The sequence below is a fragment of the Cynocephalus volans genome, chromosome 1, assembly GCF_027409185.1.
Source record: "Cynocephalus volans isolate mCynVol1 chromosome 1, mCynVol1.pri, whole genome shotgun sequence".
Classification (NCBI taxonomy): domain Eukaryota; kingdom Metazoa; phylum Chordata; class Mammalia; order Dermoptera; family Cynocephalidae; genus Cynocephalus; species Cynocephalus volans.
The window spans coordinates 281436301-281459846 of record NC_084460.1 but is presented as its reverse complement, the minus strand read 5'-3'; the positions used below and the strand labels follow the sequence as shown (position 1 = coordinate 281459846).

Sequence of the window (23546 nt, the reverse complement as noted above, 5' to 3'; positions counted from 1 at the left end):
TATAAAATGTTTTGTGCTTTGAAACAAAACCTCTCTGGGCCTGTTAACATAGATGCATGTTCCACAAGGAATAAACGTAAGCTAAAAATACGAAACATGATTGGCATAAATCAGTGCTGGAAAGTGCTTTGCAAATGTTTTACAGGAAATACATATTACTAGTGCAAATCACAATGGCTTTTTGGTAAATCAAATACCCTCCTGCTTAGTTGAGCACATTGACTTAGGATATGCAAAGTGGTCTTTGAGTTCAATCCTAGAGCAGCAGTGGGGGAAAGTCAAACTGGGGTTCTAGAGGTAGGGGGAAAGGACAATATGGTAGGGAGAAAAAGAGGTGATACAAACAAGAACTGGACAGACGGTGAGAGGTTAACATGAGGGGTGATGTGGGCAGGGAAATCATGCCTCAGCAGTGTCTGAGAGTCACAATGGCAGTTGTCCCTGTGCTTATGATGTAACCCCACCCCACTTCCATTTCCTGAAAACCTTGAGCTCAATTTTTGAGCAAAGTAACCAATTATTTCAGGAAGTTGTAGAAATCTTAGGGAAAAAACTGGACCTTCAGTAGGAGGTAGAATGGAGGTTTGAGGAATCCTATCTAGAATTTAAGGAGCAGGAAACCCCAGAAGATTACACAAGACTATTATCATGGAAACTTATGTACATACAAGCATCATCACCTCGAAATTCTCATATTTTAAGACAGGAGATGGAGATAGAGATAAAAGTCATACATAAACAGTCAGATCTAAGCTGCAAAATACAAAATATCAATTGAATGCCTTTCTTGCAGTTTTTGTCTTTCTCTAATATGAATTTTGATGATGTCATTGTTGCACAAGAGATCTTGCAGTTAGAGGCCAGAAGATAAAGATCATCATGAATGTGAAGTTGATTAACTTGGGAAAAAAGATGGTCTTAAGTGATACATTATCCTAATAGCTTCCAGGGTAAAGTCTGATGGAAAGTTTGTACATCATTTTACACTCAAATAAGAATGGCATGTGGCCTGTCCACAAACCAATCCTGAGCCAGAAGCATAGTGAAATTCAGGGCTGTGCCACTCCCAAGGCCTTGGGAGAGTATTAATGCTATGATAACATATGAGGCAATTTCTACCCCAATGGCTTTATTTCTGAAAAGTCCTTGCTGGAACATGAAATTTGTAGGGTTTTTCTGATGATCAGATATGCTTTTTGCAGGACCATAATGCCAATAAAGGTGGCTGTATAGCCTGTCCATTCTAGGTATTTCCTCTGGTACCTCACTTGTCTTTTTCATAGCTGTCTTCCCAGTCATTCATGCTATCTTTTTCTCATGTGACCCAGAGGTTAATGAGAGTGCTGTGTCTGAACCCTTCCTGTGCATAAATGGTGACATAAAAAACCAAAAGCTCCCAAAGCTTGCATGAAGCCAATGTGCAGGCAGGGGTACATGACAAGTTGCTTATTCACCAGTCTGTCCTTCTTGGCAAGGCTTCTGGCTCATAATGTCACTTTCAGCTTTCTCATAAGCTAAGGCAATGAGGGAATTATATCTGTGCCCAAGGTGATGAACCAGATGACAATGCTGTTATTAGGCAGGGTGAGCCCAACAATCATGTAGACCAAAAAAGGACAAAACTCAGTGATGTTCTTGGTCAGAGAGTAAGCAATAATCTTTTAGGTTGTCAAAGATCAGGTAGCCTTTTTCCACTTGATGACTGTAGATGCAAAGTTGTCACATTATCATTTAGTAAGACGGTGGCTTGCATTTTTAGACATCAGAACCTGCTATCTCCATGGCAATCCCAACATCTGCCTTCTCTAGAGCATTGTCTCTATCCTCTGTCACAGCAACAACTGCATCCTGTCTCTGACTGCCCACCACAATGATCAGTTTCTGTCAAGGAGACAATTTCTGAGTGGGTGGTTAGAGCTCATCCAGCTACTCCTGACTATGTCCTTCAGCTCCATGCTGGTCATCACAGCAGCTTTACCAGCCTGTTTGTTAACTTGCTTCACAGCACATCAAGGCATTTTGCAATGTTTTCTACCATCTCACTGTTGGTTGAAGTGTCACCTACACTCATGGTAATAGCTTTGGCTGTGAAGAAATGGTCACTCATAACCATAATAACCTCGATTCCAGTACTCTGACATTTGCTATCTGCATCAGGCTTGTGGATTGAGGGGGACTGATCATTGACAAGATCCCACAAAAGCAGAAGTTGGAGGTGAGAAGGGTAACAGTATTTGTGTCAAATGAGTGAGTTTCCCCAGGCCGCCGAGGTCATCTGCTGTCTGGAAGGCCTTGACTGTGCTCTTGTCTAGAGGCTGCTCCACGCTGTTGATGAAGATGGTGCCACATTTTTTCTAAGATCACCACGATGAGGAAACATTTGCCATTGGAATCATCATCTCATGTATGGGGAGCTAAAATTTGTTGGTAGGGTCAAAAGGGATTCCAGCCTGGATACTTTGCAGTTTTATTTTCTAATTTCCATGCAATCACCCAAAATGACCTTTGAGAATTTCCAAGGGCAGTTTCTGAGGCATCTTCAACCACAACTTTCTCAATGAGGACTTTCCTGTCCTGTTTGAATGCAACCTGGTCACACAGTGTTATTTTTGTGAATCAGAAGACCCAGATTCCAGAGCTCTGGGCAAAGACTTGGTCTGACTCTTCTTTATGTGTGGAAGCCACATAGATCCACCTGTGGAACCATACCCAGGTCCTGATGTGAGTCAGGGTGCCAGTTTTACCGGAGCAAATGATGAGGTGGAGCAGAGGGTCCCCACAGCTTCCAGGTTCTTCACCAGGCAGTTTTACTTGGCAATCTGTTTTTTCTGTCAGTAACAAAGTGACAATGACAATAAGCAGGAGGCCCTTAGCTGCACCTGGTACCAATGAAGAAGAAGGAGGGGTCCAGGCCATGATACTCCATAGACACTGTGACAGTGAAGGAAAGGGTGCCAGTGAAGGTGGCCGCTCCTGCCATGTACAAACAAAGAGCTTGCTCTCGGCAGTGACGATGCCATCTCATTTCCAACTCGTGAAGGCAGTGTGGCCATCTGTCCAGTGACGGTGCCATTGCCTGTGTTGGTGACAGTGCCAGTTGCTCTGCCTTCTAAACAGGTTGTGGAAGAGAAGCCAATATTCTTTGCTTCCAGGGGATTGTCATGAGTAAATGCACAGAGCAGGACTGGGGCTTGGACCTCCCAGTGAGAGATGAATTACCTACCCTACCTCCCCAGAAGCCAGCAACCTGATGTCTGTAGGAATTCTGTCTCCTCCCTTAATCTTCACCATGTCCTGACCCCCAGCTGTTCTGAAGGGATTGCATTCTTCTCTGCATCTCAGATGACAAGAGCTGCTGAGTAATAATTTTACTGAAGCTGACCATGATGTTGATGCTTTTGGTAATAAAGCAAAGATCCCCACAACCAGAGCAAGCACAGAACCCACATGCACATTACCTGGGGGTGCAGACTTATGACTGGAGTACTGAATCCCAAATGCAACTCAGCACAGGACAGCCACAGAAGGATGAAGAATCCCTGCACCTTCTGTTGAGGAACTTGACAATCTTTGACATTCTTTTGAGAGGCCTGAGGGTGTTGGGGCTGTCCCAAGCCAGGCGCTCTGTAGCTCTTGTGCTGGAGAGATCTGTATAATGTTTGCACCATATTTCTCTTTCAATTCCTTATTGTTGAATTTGTGGACATCCAGGTTGAGTTCTTTCTTATGTTCCTCTTCCTGGTGCTTCTTTTTGAGTTCAAAGCAGTTGTTCTACTGGCTCCTGTATTTTTCCTTGCTACACCCTGTGGATTTTTTCTCTGCATCTTTAGGCCCACTGAGCTGCACAGAATAAATTTTTGGTGTTGTCTTGCCATGATGATTGCTGGTGGACTGAGGTTGGGCACAGGGTCCTGGGTCACAGGAGGGCATAATTTCAAGGTGTGATCCATACTAAGGGTCTGGAGCCCAGTGGCTTAGCTGCAGGAGGAAGACCAAAGGGCAAATGTCAGCCTGGACACTGTGCTGGCACCCTGCAGCCCATTGGGTTCAGCTCCTCCTCCCTATTTTCTGTCTTATTTCTGTTCATATCTTATCTGCTCTACCAGGTTGAAAGTCTCCTGAGGGAAGATCTTGTGTTTTTTCATCATTGTATTCTCATCACATGGGAATTCAAAATAGATATATATTTTTTTTTTTTGTCGTTTTTTCGTGACCGGCACTCAGCCAGTGAGTGCACCGGTCATTCCTATATAGGATCCGAACCCGCGGCGGGAGCGTCGCCACGCTCCCAGAGCAGCACTCTACCGAGTGCGCCACGGGCTCGGCCCCAAAATAGATATTTGTTGAATGACTAAATTACCTTACAATTTAGGGTCTGTGGATTTGTGGCCATCACTTGGCAGGGAAATGTAGTAGCCACTGACTAGAAGAGATAAAGCTTAAGCAAATGGACTTCGTAAGGCAAGGGGCTTGAACCAGGTTAGCAGTTCTCAACTGGGGCCTCTGGAAATCCTTGCAGGGCATAAGGTTCACAACTCAATCTAAGCCTCAGTTTCTGCATCTGTAAAGTCAATATGAAAATAGGAGAATGACAATATTTACCTCTCAGGTTGTTAGGATTAAATAAGATAATGAATATAAAGCACTGAGAACTATTTCTGGTACATAGTAAGCACTCAAATTTAGTTTTTAATATTAATATTATAATAAGTAATTACAATACAAAAGCAATAATCCCACCAGCATCCTCATCACAGACCCTATAGACAGGGTTTTCATTAGAGCTAATGATGGCATTTTTGGTAGGTAAGGTTAATATAGTGATCTTTCAGCCCTGTCTTCTTAAAAGAAATAAACCTATGCATCACCCTTTGCAGAGCTCTTTGAGAGCAGAGAACATGTCATGTTTATCTCATTATTCTGCATACACAGCACCTGACACAGAGAGGTGCTAAATACACATTTTGAATGAATGAATGAATGGATGAATGAATGAATCCTATTCATAGAAGGCACTGACATGGGATATTGGTTCAAAAATCATCTAGAAAAAATGCTGACTTAGTACTGATGAAACTGAACTCCAAAGCTACCTTAGAGACCTCTCCATACCCAGAAATTCCCATTATGTTAATGGCTCATCCTATAAACAATAGCCCTCCCTTCCTCAAACCCACTCCAGTTTTGGATCTAGAAGGGGACTCCACAGTGAGAGGAGTCTTAACTGCCAGCCCTGTCATAATTAAAGGTCATTTAATCTGGGCTTTGGAAGGATAGTCTGATGTAACTCTCATGAGCTCCATTAGCAATGCCATGATCAATTTTAAGAGTTTAGCTGATGTGGCTTATCAAGGGACCTTAGCTGCTATGACGCCATGGCCTGGCTTAATGCCCTTGGTTAAAGCCAAGTGTTGGGTGGGTAGCTTGGCTTTCTCTAGAGGCTGCCTGGCCCACTTTGGTGGTATGTGTCAGGGCAGCAAGAATGCATTGCCTAAGTGAGGAATGTGGACTGTCTCCGAGGGCTGGAGGAAGAGGGGAATGACGGGAGGGAGCTCTGATTCTGATGGAGGAACAGGAGAACAGGTTGTTCAGAAGGACATGTAAACAGTCCTTGGCTTCAGCATTCCTGCTGTTATCCACAGTTACTCACAGTCAATGTATCTTGAGCACTGTTATGAGGCAGGGAAAGGGTGGAGCCAAACCAGGAGCAGATGGCAGGGCTAGTGTGCATAGGTGCAAACTTGGCCTTGTAATAAAGTGGGTGTGGCTGGGTATGCCATGACCTCAAGGGAGGCCTCTACTCTTAATCTTTGGAGAGTAGAAAGGAGGTATCCCAGGGATACCTTCAAAGCCCATCTTCTCAAAGAGACACATTCTGATTTGATAGTTGGAAGGACACTGGAAGCCCTGTCTTCTCCCCATCCTAACCTTTTCTCATCCAGGCAAAAAAACTACCACCAATTCCTACTCTCATTCCTACTCCTCTGCTGGTTGTTAATTAATTTTAGCACATGGAACATTTTTAATATGAACAGATTCATCTCACTGTGTTGGAATTTGAGCTTGGAAGGCAGGACCTCAGGGCTTTGAAACGTTCTGTGGAAAAGGCATGCTGTGTGGGGGCTCCTCTAATACCAAGCACCCTCCCGCTGCGGGGACAAAGGACCTCACTAGAGTGACTCAACCCATAGGCGATAATGTGGCTGTGGGATAAGCCTGTGGCACTGTGTGCTTGAGAGTATGAAGAGTATGTTATCTCCCTCTGTGCCCAGCCATGCTACCCTTCTGGCATTCCTAGAATATAGCAGGCTTTTTCTTGCCTGCATCCTTTACTTCTCTGGTCCTCGAATGACTAATTATTTTCATCCTTCAGATTCATGCGCAACGTCAGCTTCTCAGAGAGGCCTTCCCTGACCATTCTATGTCTGAAGTCGGTGTCCCATCGCCATCCCCCCCCCTTATGCTCTGTGATGGCCCCTGGTCCTTTCCCTTATGACCCTCTTCACAACCCTAATTGTGTTTACTGTTTACTTGCTTATTGTCTTTAGAACATGGGCTCTGGGTGGGAGGCCTGCCTGGCTCACTGAAGTATGCTTAGGGCGCACACCTAACAAACTTAGAATATTTGAGTGCCTACCATGGGCACTTCAGTAAGGTATTTGTTTCTGGAAATGCAAATTAGACATAGTCTCTTAAAGCTTAAAGTCTTCTTGGGAAGATAAAAAAGTTGTCACCAACACTTGTGATAAGTGCTTTGAGAGAGGAAGAACAGGGTGCTGCTAGAAGAACCCTCAACAGATCTATAGAAGTCAGAGCAGGCTTTCTCCTGGAAAATCTAAGAACTGAGACCTGAAGAAAGCAGAAAACAACTGAAGAAAAAATAAAATAGTTCCAGGCAGAGGGGGTAGCATATGCAAAGGCCTGGATGTGGGATAGATGAGGGGCATTTCTGAGGACTTGAGCACTGTTCCAGAAGCTATAAGAGGGCAAGTGGCAAAGGGTGGGGAAGGAGAGACAGTAGGAGCCAGAGAGCAGCATCTTGAAGCCAGACTCACTGTGGATTTCATGCTGTAGGAAATTCAGTGCTGCTGAAGAGTTTTGAATACAGAGAGGCACGATTAGATGCTCACTTTTGAAGGATCACTCTGCTTTGTGGGAGCAAGGACTTGGAGGGACAAGGCTAAAGGCAGGGTGACCATGTATGGGCTTACTATGGTGGTCCAGGAGAGTGACAATGGCCCTGGACTGGGGAGGTGGCTGTGGGGATGGGGAGCAGGGGCAGGGTCTCAAAATGCATGAGAAAGGAGTGGAGGTCAGGGAGTGCTTAGCAACGGCTGGGTGAAGATAGGGACAAGGCCCATTTGCCTTGAGTGCCTGTGTGGATGGTGATGCCGATCACAGAGACAGGTATGCTGGGGGAGGAGAGGCACCAGCACACCGTTACCTTCAGGCCCTCCCTCCTGTTCTCTAATCCTAGAGAAATTCCAACTGCCCTACAGACCCAGAACAAGGGAACCTCTTCCTTGAAATTCCCTCTGTAGCTTCCTTTGAACTCTTATTCATTGCCCGTGTGTACATTGCTCTGCATTGTTTCATCCAAGTTAGTCTTATCTGTCCAACCAGGCTTTGTGTGCTCCTCAGCAGTAGAACCATTTGTCCCGATGACCATTACGGGGCTGAGTACATGGCAGGTGCTCGGTCCTTGGGGACTGTATTAGTCAGGGTTTGCCAGAGACGCAGAACCTATACATAGGATGTACATAGATATATAGAAAGAGATTTACTATGAGGAATTGGCTTATGTGATTTTGGAGGCTGGTGAGTCCTAAATCTTCAGTGTGAGCCAGTTGGCTGGAGACCCAGGAGAGCCAATAGTGCAGTTGAAGTCTGAAGGCCTTCTGCTGGAGAATTCTCTCTTGTTCAGGGGGCCAGTTTTTTGTTCTATGTAGGTCTTTGATTGATTGGATGAAGACCACCCACATTATACAGAGCAATCTGCTTTCTTCAAAGTCTACAGGTTTAAATGATAATCTTGTCCAAAAATACCCTCCAAGTTGACACATAAAATTAAGTATCACAGGGACTGACTGGTGTTACACAAATCATAGTCATGCTTTTAGGTTAAGTGGGAAAGTCAGGTTGCAAGGCTGTGACCTCTTGCATTTCACGGGCACCTATATTGATGCTGAAAGAAAATACCTGGGCCCAGAGAGGTGAAGAGATTTTCCCAAGGTCACCCAGTGAGTGTCAGAGCCAAGAGTGGAACTCAGTTTTCTAGACCCCAGGTTTGTGTTTTTCCCCACTACATCTCACAGTGGACAACTTGAGTGTGTGTGTGTGTGTCACAGTCAAGAGGCCATAATACTTGTTGGAGCTGAGCAGTTGTGTATTCTTTGTCAGTGGCCTTCTGAAAACAGTTTGGCTGGAATACAAGAAAGGTATGATGCAGCTTGGGCAGTTCCAGGTCACTGACCGAGGCAGCTTTGGGCCTGGGAACCTGGACAGCCTGGGTTTGTGTAGTCAACAAGAGGCCTGAGGATGAGATGGAAGCCCGCCAGGTGGAAGAGACAGGAAAGATTTGGGATTCAAACTAGAAGGGTGGAGATGTCTCAAGGTAAGAGGTCCACCCCAGTCACCAGGCCTCACACAGGTCCACAATCCAGAGTTCTGGCTTGTGATGAGTTTGGGATTTCTAGTTAGGCATATGGGACCTTAACACAGGCCATGGAATTTAGACTGAGACACTTGGAACACATTCTGGATCTGGGCACAGCATGTTCAATTCTGCTCCAGGGTTCGGTGGTGTATGATTGAGTCCAGGATCTAAGTGCCATGGGTTTAATCTCTCTATCTTGGTGTTTCTCTCTCTCTCTCTCTCTCTCTCACTCTCTCTCTCTCTCTCTCTCTCTCTCAGGCTGAAACAACCGGCTGGCATGTGCTCCTTCTCCATGGGCTTCAGAGCCTGCACAGTGGGGTGAACCGCAGCTGGGTCTGGCTTCTCAAAGGATCCTCACTTCTCTCCAGAAACTCACTGGTGACAACTAGAATTCTAAGCAGGTGGCCTCTTCTTTCACAAATCACTTGCAGCAAAATTCAACACGATCTGTATGGTCAATGCCTTGTGGGACGCTGTAATAGGATTTGGTCTACATAATTTCAGTATTTGTCAGGGAGGTAGAATCAGATACCAGTTTAGCCACATGATGCCAACTACCCAGATGGAAGAGAACAGTTCATTTTTCCCTTTGGCCACTAACATTCCAGAGAGCAGATATTCCTCAACTTTTGGAATCTGTGACATGGTAGTGACTGAATTCATTGTGTTTTCTTTCCTCTAGAGCTGCTGTGTGACATGATTTCATTTTCTTAGCTCAGGAGATTTTGAATTTATCTTAGTATGAAAGAACTTGGAGCCCACAGGTTTCACAAGTGAGGGCTGGGGAGTCAGTGTGGTTGCAGCTGTGTTTTCTTGACCCAAGACCCACAGGCCATGCCTTGAGGGCCACGTTTCAGAGACCACCGAATGGATAAATCCATCTGGCAACAAGACCCTGCTATAAGCATGAAAACCTGGAGGTGGGGTTAATTTTCAAGAGTGTGGTAAATGTATGGAGCACTAATCCTCACATGCTCCCTTTTTCTATATGTTCTAGTTCTCATGGAATACAAAACTGGAATCACAAAGGGGAAAGCGCAAAAGCCTGGGCAGGCAGGGGCAGGCCCGGCCAACAGACCTGTGCTGCAGACAAGCAAAAAAGACAACACCAAACCCTTGACGGGTGGGTGGAGGATGGTTTGGTCTTCTTTTCCACTGTGTTTTTCCATCCACAGAATTACTCAATAATTTGATTAAAGGAGTTCCGTAGATGTTATGAATTTGGAATTTTAGAAAAAAATGTAATAGGACTCCTTGCAAAATTTCAACTGGAGATATATGTAGATTATTTTGGGAGGCACCCCAGTTTCCTGCTGGAGAACTAGCTGGGAGGTCAGAGGAAGGAGTGGTAGCAGTTCACCCCTGTTGGTCACCAATATTGGTGCATGTTGTGGGGTGGGCTGGCTGGATATTTGCAGGCTGGACCACTGACAACCAGAGCTCTCCTCTGCCCAACCTCCTCTCTAAACCATGTGTGGATTCCGGAATAGGAGGTGATAGTGGACACCAACAAAGAATCCAGGACAGAATTTTCCAGATTTAGAGATCCTTTTGTGGTGGGAAGAGACAGGAACTTTACAAAGTCCAGCCTGGAATTGCATAAACAAATACATCTGTGAGACAGGAATCCCAAGTACAAATATCTGAACAGTAGGGAGAAAGCTGGAAAAAATTAGCACTTAGAGAGACCTGGGTCAGGAGAGAGAACTGCAAATTTGTTCTGTACTTGCCCTGTGACTCACCACTGGCTGACCCGTGACTCACCACTGGCTGACCTGGGGCTGAGGGCTGAGGGCTGGTGGGAGGGAGGTGGGGCCGGCAGGTGGGGCAGGGAAGCAGTTGTTCAGAAGAAGCTAGCACTATTTGGGTCTGCAAACAAATACAGCTGCAGGTCATGGGGAAGGGCAGTCAGTGACCTTCTGGTAGATGCTGATGAGACCATAGCTATGAAGAACTTAGAGACTTAAGAGTTTGGGCCTTGGTGCGACAGACTCTAGAGAAGTTTCAACGAGAAGAGGGTCTGAAAGCCCAGTGTGAGGTCAGTTTAGCATCACTAACTACTCTTTCTGCTATGCTAAGGAATAACTGTTCAGGATTTGCTGATGGTGTGCTCAGCATAAAAAGGGAAAACTGCAGGAAAAATCAAGGTGGAGAAAGAGGCACTAAAGTTGTCAGAGTAGAGGATAAAGAGGTGATAATTAGAAGGACTCACATTGCCCATCTTGTCTACTCTTTCAGTGTTCACAAGTCGGCTGACATGGGGTGTGAAGAAGAGTGATTTTGGCTTCCATGATTTTCTTGGGTTTTATGACATAGAGTGAAATAAGGGAGGAGGCTTTATGTTAGGTTCAAGATAGCCCTCTTTGCTTATGGCACTAGCTTAGCCAATGTCTCTTTTGGGGATGGAGAAAAGGTGAAAAGCTAGAGCCTGGATAAATGTTGAATTGGAGCAAACATCAGGAGGTGTAATTTCGGAAGATGCTTGGGTGGGTCACTGGAGAAATCCTGAGTGATCTTTCGAAGTTCCATTTCTTTTCCTAGTAGCCACAGGAAATCCACAGGTGGAAAGACAGTTTGGGAAAGGGTAGGGTGAAAGAAAATGTTAACACTATTGAAAGGAGCAGAGTGGGCTGATCTTGAATGTCTTTTGGGGTCTTGACAAGAAATGCTTTCTCATAGGTACCGTGGGGAGTATTGTCTTCAGAGAGACATGGAGGCTAGTAGATGTTGTTCCGTCCAGAAGACCCTGCTGACAAGCCCAGCTGCATTAGCTAGATTGTGAGTCCTAACTCAAACATCTGCACCGTGGCTGAGCTGGCTGCTGACGAACATGGGGGATGTGGTTAAAAGCAAAAATTCTAAGAAGCAACCCCCTGAGGTCTTGATTCAGAAATTCATGGATAGGGGCTGAAACCAATATTTAAAAAAAGCTTTCCTGGTGAATTTGATGTGCAGTTGGAGTTGAAAACTTCTGTGGCTGGGGTCATTGTTCAGAGTCAGAGTCTTTACCTTCTAGAAGTTTTTGATGTAAAACAGATAGCATCAACTTAACATCTGCAGTGCTCTCAGACCACTATAAATAATGGCAGTAAATGTTGAACAAATATGTAAGATTTATATACACATGGAGTAGAACTCAAAGAAAAATATATTTGTGTTATTAGAATGTCACAATCATTCTAGACAATGACAAAATATGTAGGTATTTAATTGAAACAAGCTTTTTCTTTTAGTCTACTCAAGGTGACCCCTTTCCCCACTACCATCTTCTTGGTTTGCTTTATTTTCAAAGCTGTTTCTTTCAAAGCAGTTTCTGTGGTACAGAGGCATAAGCCCTGTGCAGCAGGTAAGGGCTTCTTGGGGGAAGAAATTCAGAATCCTGTGTGAATGAGATTTTGCAGGTTGTGTATGTGTGTATATGTGTGTGTGTGTGCATGCATTCATACTTATGGGACATATAACGAGTTTCTAGAAGTTTAACTAAAATGCTCTTATACCCAGCATGTAATTTAAAAAATACAAGTCAAATAAATGTGCTGCCATCCATTTGTAGACAGAAGGCAGGATGTAGCGAGGGAATGAAATTGACAACATGGGCAATGACAGTGAGGAAGCCAACAAAAGAATGGAAAATGGGGTCCCTCGGTCATGTCCTCCTCCTGGGAGTGGGTGGAGTGGCCTATTCCAAAAGGTAAGGAGTAGGGAGCCCCAGGAGCCTCTCTGGCTTCTGTGGATTCCTACAGAGAAAGCCGATTTTGTCAGCTTCTCAGACAGGTTAGCAAGTCAACAGAGCAGCTGCCCCAAAGCTGTAGACGGTCTTTGCTGCACACCAGTCGTTTGCTCGATAAACAGAACCAACCCCTGGAGGGTGTTGAAAGAGAGGGGAGTGGTCAATGCCTTGGGCTGACAGCACACTCAGAAGAGCTAAGAAAACAAGGGCAGAAACTCTAAAAATCTTTTAAGTTTTGTTTACTCTGGCAAAAAGGAGTTGAGAGTATAGGAATTAACCGAACCGAGTCTGATGAATAGATATTGCTGACCTGGCAAAATCTGGCTGGCAACCCCCTTATCCTTAACAGAAGGCTACGTAGTCTTCATTTTCCTTCCTCATCCCCCCACCCCCAACACACACACACACACACACACACACACACACACACACACACACACACACACACACAGACACACGCACGCGCGCGCGCACACACACACACTACTCATTCTTTTTCTGCCTGTGAGACCCCATTTTACTTTCTCATCTGATTCATTTGTCTTCCAGCACAGGGAACTATATACATTGATTTTCATTGTTCCCCAATTATTTCATGCAGGAGAATCTGATCTTTTTGAAGAACCAGTGTTGTCTATTATGTTGCTACTTCCTTTGTTTTTCTTCTCTCCCTTCCTCCCTTAAACCAAGCTGCTTTTCCGAGGTCTTTCCTTCCTTCCACCCAAGGTCTGCCTAGCTGAGGCTGGGCCTATGCTGAGCCTTCATTCACTGTTTCATTCATTCACTAAACTATCTTTATCAAGCTTTTCCTAGGTGCCAATCACCAGGCTATGCTCTGGAGATAGAAATAAAAGCCATGATCTTAGTTTTCAGGTTGTTCACAGTCCAGCAGGGATGTCTGGTTCAAGGCAATCAAATTATATATACGCAATCTGTTCAATGTCATTGAATCTCCAGTGCTGAGATCTATAACTTTAGAAATAAGTATGTAGGTGTTTGGAAGCAGATTTTAAAACCACCAAACAAGTCAAATGATGGAGCCAATCAAACATAGTTAGTGTGTCCCTGTTCAGCTCTCCAAAGCATTTTGACAAGGCACCCTGATGTCAGAAGGACTCGTTCCCAAAGAGACTGGGACAGGTTTCCTGCACTCCCGGGGTGGCTCAGGTGAGTGAAGGCAGGTGAAGCAAACCTGCCCACTCAGAATAAGCCATTTGTGGGTCTTTGGTGAAAATTCCCTGTAACTCTCCTTGGGGTTGACATACCTTCCTAATGAAGAGAACTTTTCCTGGACTGCCCAGTCTTTCTCTGAGTCCTCTGATTTTTGAGAATAATTTTTTCCCTCATGGTTTAGAAAAGAGGTAGAGTGAGGGAAAAAAATCAAAGGAAACAGGAGAAATAAAAGGAAATGTCAGTTTAACAATCCCTCAATAACAAGAATGTACAAAATCATCAGGAGAAATAGACTTGATTAAAAATAGGGGCTGGGCATTTGGAAAAGGTAGCTCTTCATTTGAAGAAAAGTTCTTGCTTAATGTGGAGAAGCTCAGATGAACCTTGGTGTGAGTGAAAGTAGATTGCTTTGGAGTAAATTGTTTAATTTGATCTGGGGATGGAATATACCTTGTACACCTCCTTTTCCAAGGAACTGACGTATTTACAACTTATGATTTATTTACTTAAGATGAGGACAAAACAGATCTTGGCATTTCCAGAATTTCAAGGATGACAAAATTCCCTCATTCACCCCCACAATCACACACACACACATTCTCTCTCTCTCTCTCACACACACACACATACACACACACACACACACACACACACACACACACACACACACACACACACACACACACACACACACACACCCCTATCATCATTGAAAACATGTTCCATACAGGCATGGAATCTTGCACCAAGCCCCAGCAATTTAGATTCCCTTATAGTCATTTGATATTATTGTATGAAGAGGACTGGCTATGGGATGAAATTATTTGGTTGAATATTGTCTGAAAAAATGGCAAAGGTTTCAAACACAATGCTCATGCTTGGTGTACAGTGAGTCCTGTTCTTCTCAAATAAGGACATATATTTTGTGGAACTTATTTTTTAGATCCCTCTCATGGTAGAGAGAGAGGAGCCTTTGGGCTCATTACCAAGAACAGTGGATTTGAGGTTTTGAGACCTTAGAAACACATTGGACACAGCTGTGACTATTAAATGGGATTTGGGGGCCTTATCTCTCAAAATAGGGAAAAAGTTAGTAGTAGTTCTAGGAGATTAGGCCTATAGACATTTTGCAGGTTATGGGCAATATAGTCTGAGGAATTCTGAATGTCTTTCCAGTCAATGAATTGTTTTTATGTAGAGGATTTTGTTGGATTGTTTCCTGCTTACTAGGAAATCTTCCTGCTTTCCTCAAAAGGAAGAAGTAGGCTTATATGGTAGCCAGAAGATTTAAGTTAGAAACAAGAAGAAATATCCTGACTCTATGCATAAGAAAGGGATAAATGCACTAGATGCATTTATCTACTCTGGTAGAAATCTATTCTTGATTTTGGGTACCTTCATGTCTATTTTATGCAGTTTAATTCTACTAGATCATGATGTCTTCTGAAATCTTGTTGCATTATGTCCAATAAATTGGCCTTTGCCTTGAACTTTAAAATCTATCTCATAAACATTCGCATGCCTACATCATGCCAGCCCACCGAAGTAGGGTTAGATAAGACTGCAGATCTCCTTAGGTGAGTCAAATTGATGACTGGCCAATAAGGGTCAGGAAGCTCAAAGTATGGAGCTGCTCTGCCCTGTGTCCTAACAGCATACAGCAGTGGGCTTGATCCAGAGGAAGAGCAGGAATGTTCTTGAGGATGAAAGGGTGTCTAGAGAGTGTTTGTTCTGAAATGCTTAATTAAGTTGATCATCCGCTTCATCATGATCATGGTCATGGTCACTATGACTGTGTTTCATTTGAGCCTCAATCCCAGCCTCCCAAGATGGTGGCATGCTTTCTATGGGAAGGGAAATTCAGGAGGCCTCACCATCTCTGGAGAATTCAATTGAGCAAGTCAGTTTTGCCACTTTTCCTAAGGGTGACAGGGGTTGTGAAGTCACCTGGGCAGCCTAATCAGTAGTAAGACTCTTTAAAATACATGTTCTCCCATCATGAAGCCATTAAAGTGAGCCAGGGAAAACACTCAAAGGAAGAGAACATTATCAATTTTTTCCCTTGCCTCTATTGGGGGGGTCTCCTCAGATTTTGTTGTCATGATAGGGCATAGTGTCAAGTGTGTGTGTGTGTGTGTGTGTGTTATGAGAGAAAGAGAAAGAGTATTATATTAGTGCCATGTTTGATCCCTCAAAGATAACTATCCTTCTAATTGTAAATCCTAAAGGAATGGGATTGGGGTTTTTCCCCCAAATATTCCAGTTTTCCTTAACGGTGGGTCTGCCATTTCAGAATCTGCCTGAGCATTTTTAGATTGTAAGATGAAATACATTTTATACTACCGGCTTCCTGGTCATGCCAGGCAAATACTTTCCTTGGTTTTTCTCAACTTCTTTTCTTTCCAGAGCAGAAGGGCCCGTATCAGGCCATTTCTGTTGCTTAGAACAAAATACTTGGAACTGGGTAATTTATAAAGAAAGCAAAGTTTATTGCTTGTGGTTTTGGAGGCTGGGAAGTCCAAAGTCCAGGGAACACATTTGGTGAAGGCCTTGGTGGTGGTGACAGTGACGCGGGAGTCTCACATTGCAGGAAGAAAGAAAGGCAGAGCAGAGAGAAAGAGACTCTTATGTGCTCTCCTTTTAAAGCCCTATAAAATCAAATAGGATTTCCCACCCTCAACATTTACAGTGGGGGCCAAATTTCCAATACCTGGAACTATGGGGGACACAATTTAAGCTTCGATGAGTTGGGGGAGACATTCAATCTACAGCAAGGGCCCTTGGTGAGGAAGTCTCCATTTCCCCGGCCCAGATGAGGAGGTGACACTGCAAAGTGGGGGTGAGAGTGGGGCAGGGGAGGGGCTAGCAGGGACCCAGTGCTTCCAAAGCCTCTGCTACTCAGGTGTAGAGAGGGGTTGCTGCTGGGCAGGAGACTTCAACCCCCTCCACTTTCCCCCTCCTCCCCAGCTCCATGCCATTGAGCCCACTTGGGAATCCTGTCCCAGCCTCAGTTCTGAGAGGCACAAGTGGATCTAAAGAAAAGCGGGTGAAGCTTTGTAGGGAAAGCATTTCTTTTAGTGGCCCCAGTGGGCTCCCTCTTCTCTCCGCAAGGCTTAGTGAACCTGAAAATGCCATTCTGTATTCAAGGGACCTTAGGGATCATGACTACAGGACCTAATGATTAGTGACCAGTGGCAATGTGTAAACCAAGGCCTAAGGACTGAAAGTGGCTTACCCAAGGCCACTTTGGTTGCTGGTGACTGAAGCAAGACATCCTGCATCCCAGCCCAGGGCTGCTTCTCCTGCACTATGAGGCTGTGCTCTTCTGGAGGGTCCTCTCTGGACATATTGGGGTGGGGTCATTCTGGCTCCTGGTCTTAATTCTGACCCAGAGAACTTTCATCCCACCTTTCTCAGCAAGATCCTTAAACTCACTCTCTTCCAAAGCTTCAGACATCTGCTCACCCACACTGAAACTCAAAAAAGAAAAAAGAAATCTGTGTGACCCATGGAAAATTTCACTACAGACAAAACCATGTCCAACCCCTCCCTGCTTGGTTTCATCAGTAATCTTGAAATCAGTTTTCTTTGGCCTATCCTCTGTAGGGTTTTCACAACTTTGGAGGTACCCTGACCCTCCGCAGTCCTGCTGGGTCACCATAACTCAGTCAGATTTTGAAATTTGCTACTGTTCCTTACAATCATTTTTCTAAGAGTTTGCTGTATCAGCTTGCTATATCTTGCATTCAATTCGTTTTTGGTTCTTTTTTAAAAAAATTTTTTCATATTAGAGTTTGAATTTGCTAACATATCTATTGGTTTAATCTGTCACCAACTTGATATAAATTGGTGTTGGGGCTTAAACAAGGCCTGACCTCAGGTAAGATTGTAAAACTATTGAAATGTGTCTCTGGCATCCAACCACCCTCTCCAGTCTCCTCCTACCTCGTGCCCCTTCTTCTCTGGGTTTGCCCTGTATTCACTGTTTTTCTTGGACAGTATATGACAAACATAATAATTTTATCTGATTAACCAATTCCACTTGTATAACAACAGCATTTCTAAGAGATAATTTTAGGATTCTTTCCATCCCATCTCTCTTCAGTTTGTGCCAGAAGTTAGTGGTCTCTAAATTTGGCTGATCATAGAATACCTGGATATTTTTGTTCCCAATATAGGAACACAGGCCTCACCTCAGAACAAAAGAACAGAATCCTTGGGGCCTGGGAATTGGTAATTTTTAATAAACTCTCCAGGGAAGTTTGATAGTTAGCCACTGAGCTCCAGTTGGAAGGTTCTTTCCAACCCTGAGATTCTGTGATCCTACGATTTTATCGTCATTAAAGCTCTGAGAGGAATTATCGTTGTAATAATGACAGGTAACACACTAAACACTCATTAGATACTAAGTTCAGAGTTAAGCACTTCATATAAATGGTCTCAGGGAGGAGGCCATTCTTAATCCCTCTTCAACAACAGAGAAATTTAAGGCTCATATTGATCAAGGTCGCCTGGTAAAGAACCAACTAGAATGTCTTAATATTTCTGTAACTACCAGAGAGGAAAACATTCTCCAAATTCTCCACTCTGGGTTCTCAGGTACTTTGGTTGGGGGTGGGGGGCGGTGTTAGTTGAGGTGGTGTCAGGTCATTGGACCTGCAACCCAGCTGTGAAATCATTAAGGACAGGGCGTGTGTCTTATTCATTGCCCCCTTCCTTCCCCCCAACATTCCCCAAGTATCATGCCTGGCAAAGAGAAGGCCCTCAGTGAATGTTAGTTGAATTAGAATTATGTGTGTAACCCAGGTCTTCTAACTTTTAGTGTGGGGCATTTCTGTTATCTGGGACTCAATGAACTCCAAGATGCAAAGGCATAAATTGAGAACAGGGTTCAACTTGTTATATGGTGAGCAGATATTTGGGATTTTAAAGACCAAAATCATGCCAATTACAAAGACAGTGATCTCTAATAATAAAATTTCGGGTAGCTGGACAACTAGACCAGTTTTGGAAAGGTGTAGGTTGTTGACCCATATATATATATATATATATATATGGCAACTTGATTGTCAACAAAGGCACCAATGCAGTTAAATGGGCAAAGGAAGGTCTTTTCAGTGGGTGGTACTGTAGCAACTGAATATCTGTATGTGGGGTAAAAAGAGAAACTCTTGGTCCCTGCCTTACCCCATACATACAAATTAGTTTGAAATAGGTTATAGGCTTGAATGTGGAAGCTAAAACAATAAAATTTCTAGTAGAAAACATAGGTGAATCCCCTAAACCTCAGTGTAGGCAAATATTTCTTAGATAGGCCACAAAGTTACTAACTACAAAAAGAAAATTTGTTAACTCGGATTTCATTAAAATTAAAAACAAATTTTGTTCACTGTGAGATACAATTAAGAAAGTGAAAAGGCCATTCATAGTATGAGGGAAAATATTCGCCAAAAGACTGGTGTCAAGAATATACAAAGAACTCTTACAACTTAATTATAACAAGACGAACAATCCAGTTAAAATAAGAAACACAAGATTGCACAGGAAATTCACAGAGATATCCAAATGGCCAATAAGGTGCTTAATATTATTAGTTACAGGGAAATGCAAATTAAACTAATAGGGATATTATTGTACACACATTAGAGTGGCTGACATTGAAATGACTGACAGTACAAAGTGTTGGTGAGGGTGGGGAGCATCTGGAACTCTCATACGCTTCTGGTGGGAGCGTAAAATGCTGTAGCCAGTTGGGAAAACTGTTGGCATTTTCTAATAAATATCAACATATGCTTACCCTATGGCCCAACAATTTTACTTCTAGACATATACCCCAAAGAAATAAAAATATATGTCTAAGAAAGATTTGCCCAAGAAAGCAGGCTTATTAGTAAAAGTCCCCAAATAGAAACAACCCAAAAGTCTATCAACAGGAGATCAGATGAATAAGTTATAGTATATTAATAACATGAAATACTATTCAACAATAAACAAATCACTGATTAGACAAGATAGATGATTCTCAGTAACAGTATGCTGAATGAAAGACACTAGTCATAAAGATCATATTAGATGATTCTGTTTATACAGAGTTTGAGAGAAGGCAGATTTAATCTATCGTGATAAACATCAGAAATGTGATTATCTCAGAGACAGAGCAAGGAAACTATTAACTGGGCAGGATCATGTATGAACTATTCCAGTTATCTACTGCTATATGACAAACTACCCTAAAACTTAGTGGCTAAAACACCAACCAGCTCATTCTATCCCTCAGTTTTGTGAGTCAGGAATTTAGGCAGGGCTTGCTTGAATAATTCTTCTTTTTCCATGTGTCATTGATGGATAGGTTGGTCTTGAGGGTCCAAGAAGGCTTTCCTCACATGTGACATCTTGGCAGGGCTGGTTGGAAGTCTAGACTCAGCTGGGACTCTTACTGGAGTGCCCACATTGGCCTTTTCAACATGGTGACCTCAAGTAGTCAGATTTCTTACTTGGTGCTCAGGGCACCAAGAGTGAGTGTTTCAGAGAATAAGGCAGGAAACACATGACCCTTACTGGTCTAGCTTGTAAGTCACACAGTGTTACTGCTGCTGGATTCTGTTGGTGAAGGCAGGGACAGTTCTGCTCAGATTCAGAAAGAGGGGACATAGACTCCACCTCTCAATGGAAGGAGTATCAAAGACTTTGCAGCCATGTTTTAAAACTATCCTAGGAACTTTCTGGGGCTGATGGAAATACTCAATATTTTGATTTGGGTGGTGATTACATGAGTATATACAAAATTATTGAGCTGCATACTTAAGATTTGGGCAATTTTTTTGTAAATCATATTGCAATTTAAAAAGTCTACAGAGTGCGTATCATACATTACTGTCATTATTTTCACAACAATCCTATGAGTCGGTAATTATGAATTCATTTTATAGGTATTTCACTTTACTTAGTAACTTGGCCGATATCAGACAGAACCAGGGTTCAAACTCAGGTTTGTCTGATCCCAGAATGACTTCTCTTTCCACTAGCATCATGTGACAGGGACAAAACGATTCCTTCATTCACTCATTCACTCATTCCTCAATTAATATCTACTGAGAATCCACTGTACATTGGGTACTGGGCTAAGAACTGGGGACAAAGAGAAGAATAGCACATGTCCTTGCCTTCAAGGGACCATGGCCTATAGAAGGAGACAGATCCATATATACATGTCTATTCTACAGTGCGATAGTATTATATTATGTTGAACATATTTTCTGAACTCTTAAATCAAGACCACATGAAATGACTGGTACCCAGGAGCACAGGGGACAGAATATTTGAAATCAGAACGTGTTCCACAGAACATATGGTCCCAAAAGACCAGCACATTTACAAAGCTCTAATTGGGCCCAAGAAGGAGGCTAGAACCATTGCTGGAAGAGCGTGAGATCCTTGCTCAGGGCCTTCTAAGTGCCCAGCACCGTGCTGAGAGCTTTACCTTCATTCTCTCTCCTAGTCCTGACAACCTCCTCCCCACCCCCATGAGTGTATTTGCCTCATTTTGCATTTGAGGAAATGGAAACTAGGTGAGATTAAGTTTTCCTGGGTTATGTTGCCAGTGGTAGCAGAGTTTGGATTTGATCTTTATTTTGGGGGAGGGCTTGAAAGGCCTTTGATCTCCTCACTTCTCTTGACTCTTGGTGACCCCTTGGGGGCTGTGTGTGTACTGTGCTCTTGCTTCTTTTTATGCTCCCAAGACTCAGCTTAATTCCGTGGTGTACTGGGGCGGTTTGTACTGGTTTCACAAGAGCAGATTGTTAAATTTTTTCCCAACTCTGAGCTCAACGATTGTCATGTTGGTAACTTAAAATTGGCTAGTGGGAAGGTACACACCATGGAAATGAACAAATGCTGCAAATCAGGTTTTTTTTGGGGGGGGGGATGGGAGAGACCAACTTTTCCAACTGCTTTATTTCCCCAGAACTAGACCCTGAAGGGCTACACTTAGTTATATCTGTAACAGTTTGACTCTGCATTTCAGAAATCTGCTTTATCCAGGTAAACTCTTGCATGTAAATTTAATTTGCTTAGATTTTATTCTCTTAACTTTTTGTGTTTTTTGTTTTGCTCTGGGGTTTGAATTTGATTTGATCTGATCCTTTACTTTCTTATTCCTTCTGCTGTTTGTCATTTTAATCATCATTGGGATTAATTTGGCCCAGCTTTGAGCTGCCACAAACTTTCCCTTTGACTTTGTTACCGGACCCCCCAGGTGAACTGCTACCTTCACCCCCGACTCAGACTTGTGATCATACTCGGCCATCTGCTCCAGACCTCAGTCTCTGTTATTGTCATCCAGCATCCATCTTTCAAGCCTTTTTTCTTTTCTGGCATTCCCTGGCTGCTGGAATTCAGCTAGCTTTGACTAACAGGTGTTGATGTGTTGATCTCTTGAAAACAATCTATTTTTCTTTGGCAGCTCCCCAGTGCACCTCACCATTGTCCCTGCCCAGCCCGAGATAGGAGGGCCTCAGCTGGAGACTATGGAGTGTCTGGGGCTCCATCAATCAGCAGGAGGTCTGGAGGGCCTGCGGCTTTGTGCTGGCCTGGGTTTACAGAGAAAGGCTGCTGGCCCAGCTGTGGGGCCAGGGTGTACTCTGGGTTATTTCTTCCAGGAGTAGATGGGGGGTTGATTTTCTAGTTTTTCATGGATGGTCACATGGATGGATTTAACTGCATCTATCTTCTGCTTTGACTCTCCTTGTACGTCAATAAAGGTACCTGGGAGACAGCTATTAAGTGTGAGCAAGCCAGCTCATCCATGAACAAACCCATGATACTGGCAGCCCCATCTTGCCCTTCCACCTCATTTATTGAGTGTATACTGAACGCCAAGTGCTCTGCCACGTGCTTCAACAGCATTGTCTCATTTAATTCCGACAACAACTCAGATGAGGAAGATAAGCCTCAGAGAGATTAAATTGCAACTCATGGTCACACTGCAATTAAACATGAGTCAGAATCTGAACTCAGGATTGCCTGTTTCCAGTCAGCATAACCTCCTAGCCTCTCTGCTATGCTGTCCTGGCTCTCTTCAGTTAAAAACACCTATCTATGTGCCAGACTCGGGGCTGGAAACAGGGATGTATGAGACACAATTTCTGCCTTTGAGGAGTTCTCAATTTAGTGGGAAAGACAGACAGTCTTGAACACAATTTTAATCAAGGCGTTAGTAAGAGTTCAGAGAATTGAAGTGGAATCAAGGAGGGCATGGTCTCCTGTGTTGGGGATGGAGTGAACCTGGAATGCTTCCTGGAGGGGGGGGCATCTGAGCCGGTCTGGGGAGTGCAGGACCTACCCCCTCTCACTGAGTGCAGAGAATTTATCTTTGCAGAACAGGGAAAGCAGATAAACCATCCTTTACCTCAAGGTACTTACGATCTAATGGGAGATAGAATCAATGCTCGTGAAATGTCTTAAAGATTGTTACCTCTAAAGCCTAGAAACCTGTACACCTCTATGTAAAAGAATGACTAGAATACCCGCACTGGGACGAGGGTGGGAGTGGGCAGCCCCAGCAGGATGTCAGAGAAGGGTCTGCAGAGAATTGGGAGATTGGGTTTAAGATGCAGAGCTGTCCTGGCCACCCACTGGCTTTGTGACCTTGGGCAAGTTGTTTCTTTTCTCTGGAACTCAGTTTTTCAATTTGTAAAATGGGAAGTTGAGCCAGAATGATCTTATAGTGGCTTCTAACATCTGGGGCACCAAAAGACTGTGTATTCTCTCTGAGTTGAAATCTAGGGGGAGATTCTGGCCAGGGATTCTGGTTCTCCTCTTGGGTGGTAGGGTGGACTGTGCTCTTTCCTCTGTCAAACTGGCTGCTTCTGTGTTGTTTACCCAGAGACCAAGGCTTCTAAACGTCCCAACTCCGCATTCAGGAGACACAATGCCAAACCTGACCTTCGACCTCACACGCTGTCCTGGAATGTAGTTTTGTTCCCCTCC

The 23546-nt window shown here is 43.8% G+C and overlaps 1 pseudogene; it reads right to left on the bottom strand.

Annotated features, from left to right (window-relative positions):
* Nucleotides 1-935: 935 nt before the first annotated feature.
* Nucleotides 936-21864, bottom strand: LOC134369770 (potassium-transporting ATPase alpha chain 2-like; annotated as a pseudogene).
* Between the last annotated feature and the right edge of the window lie 1682 nt (nt 21865-23546).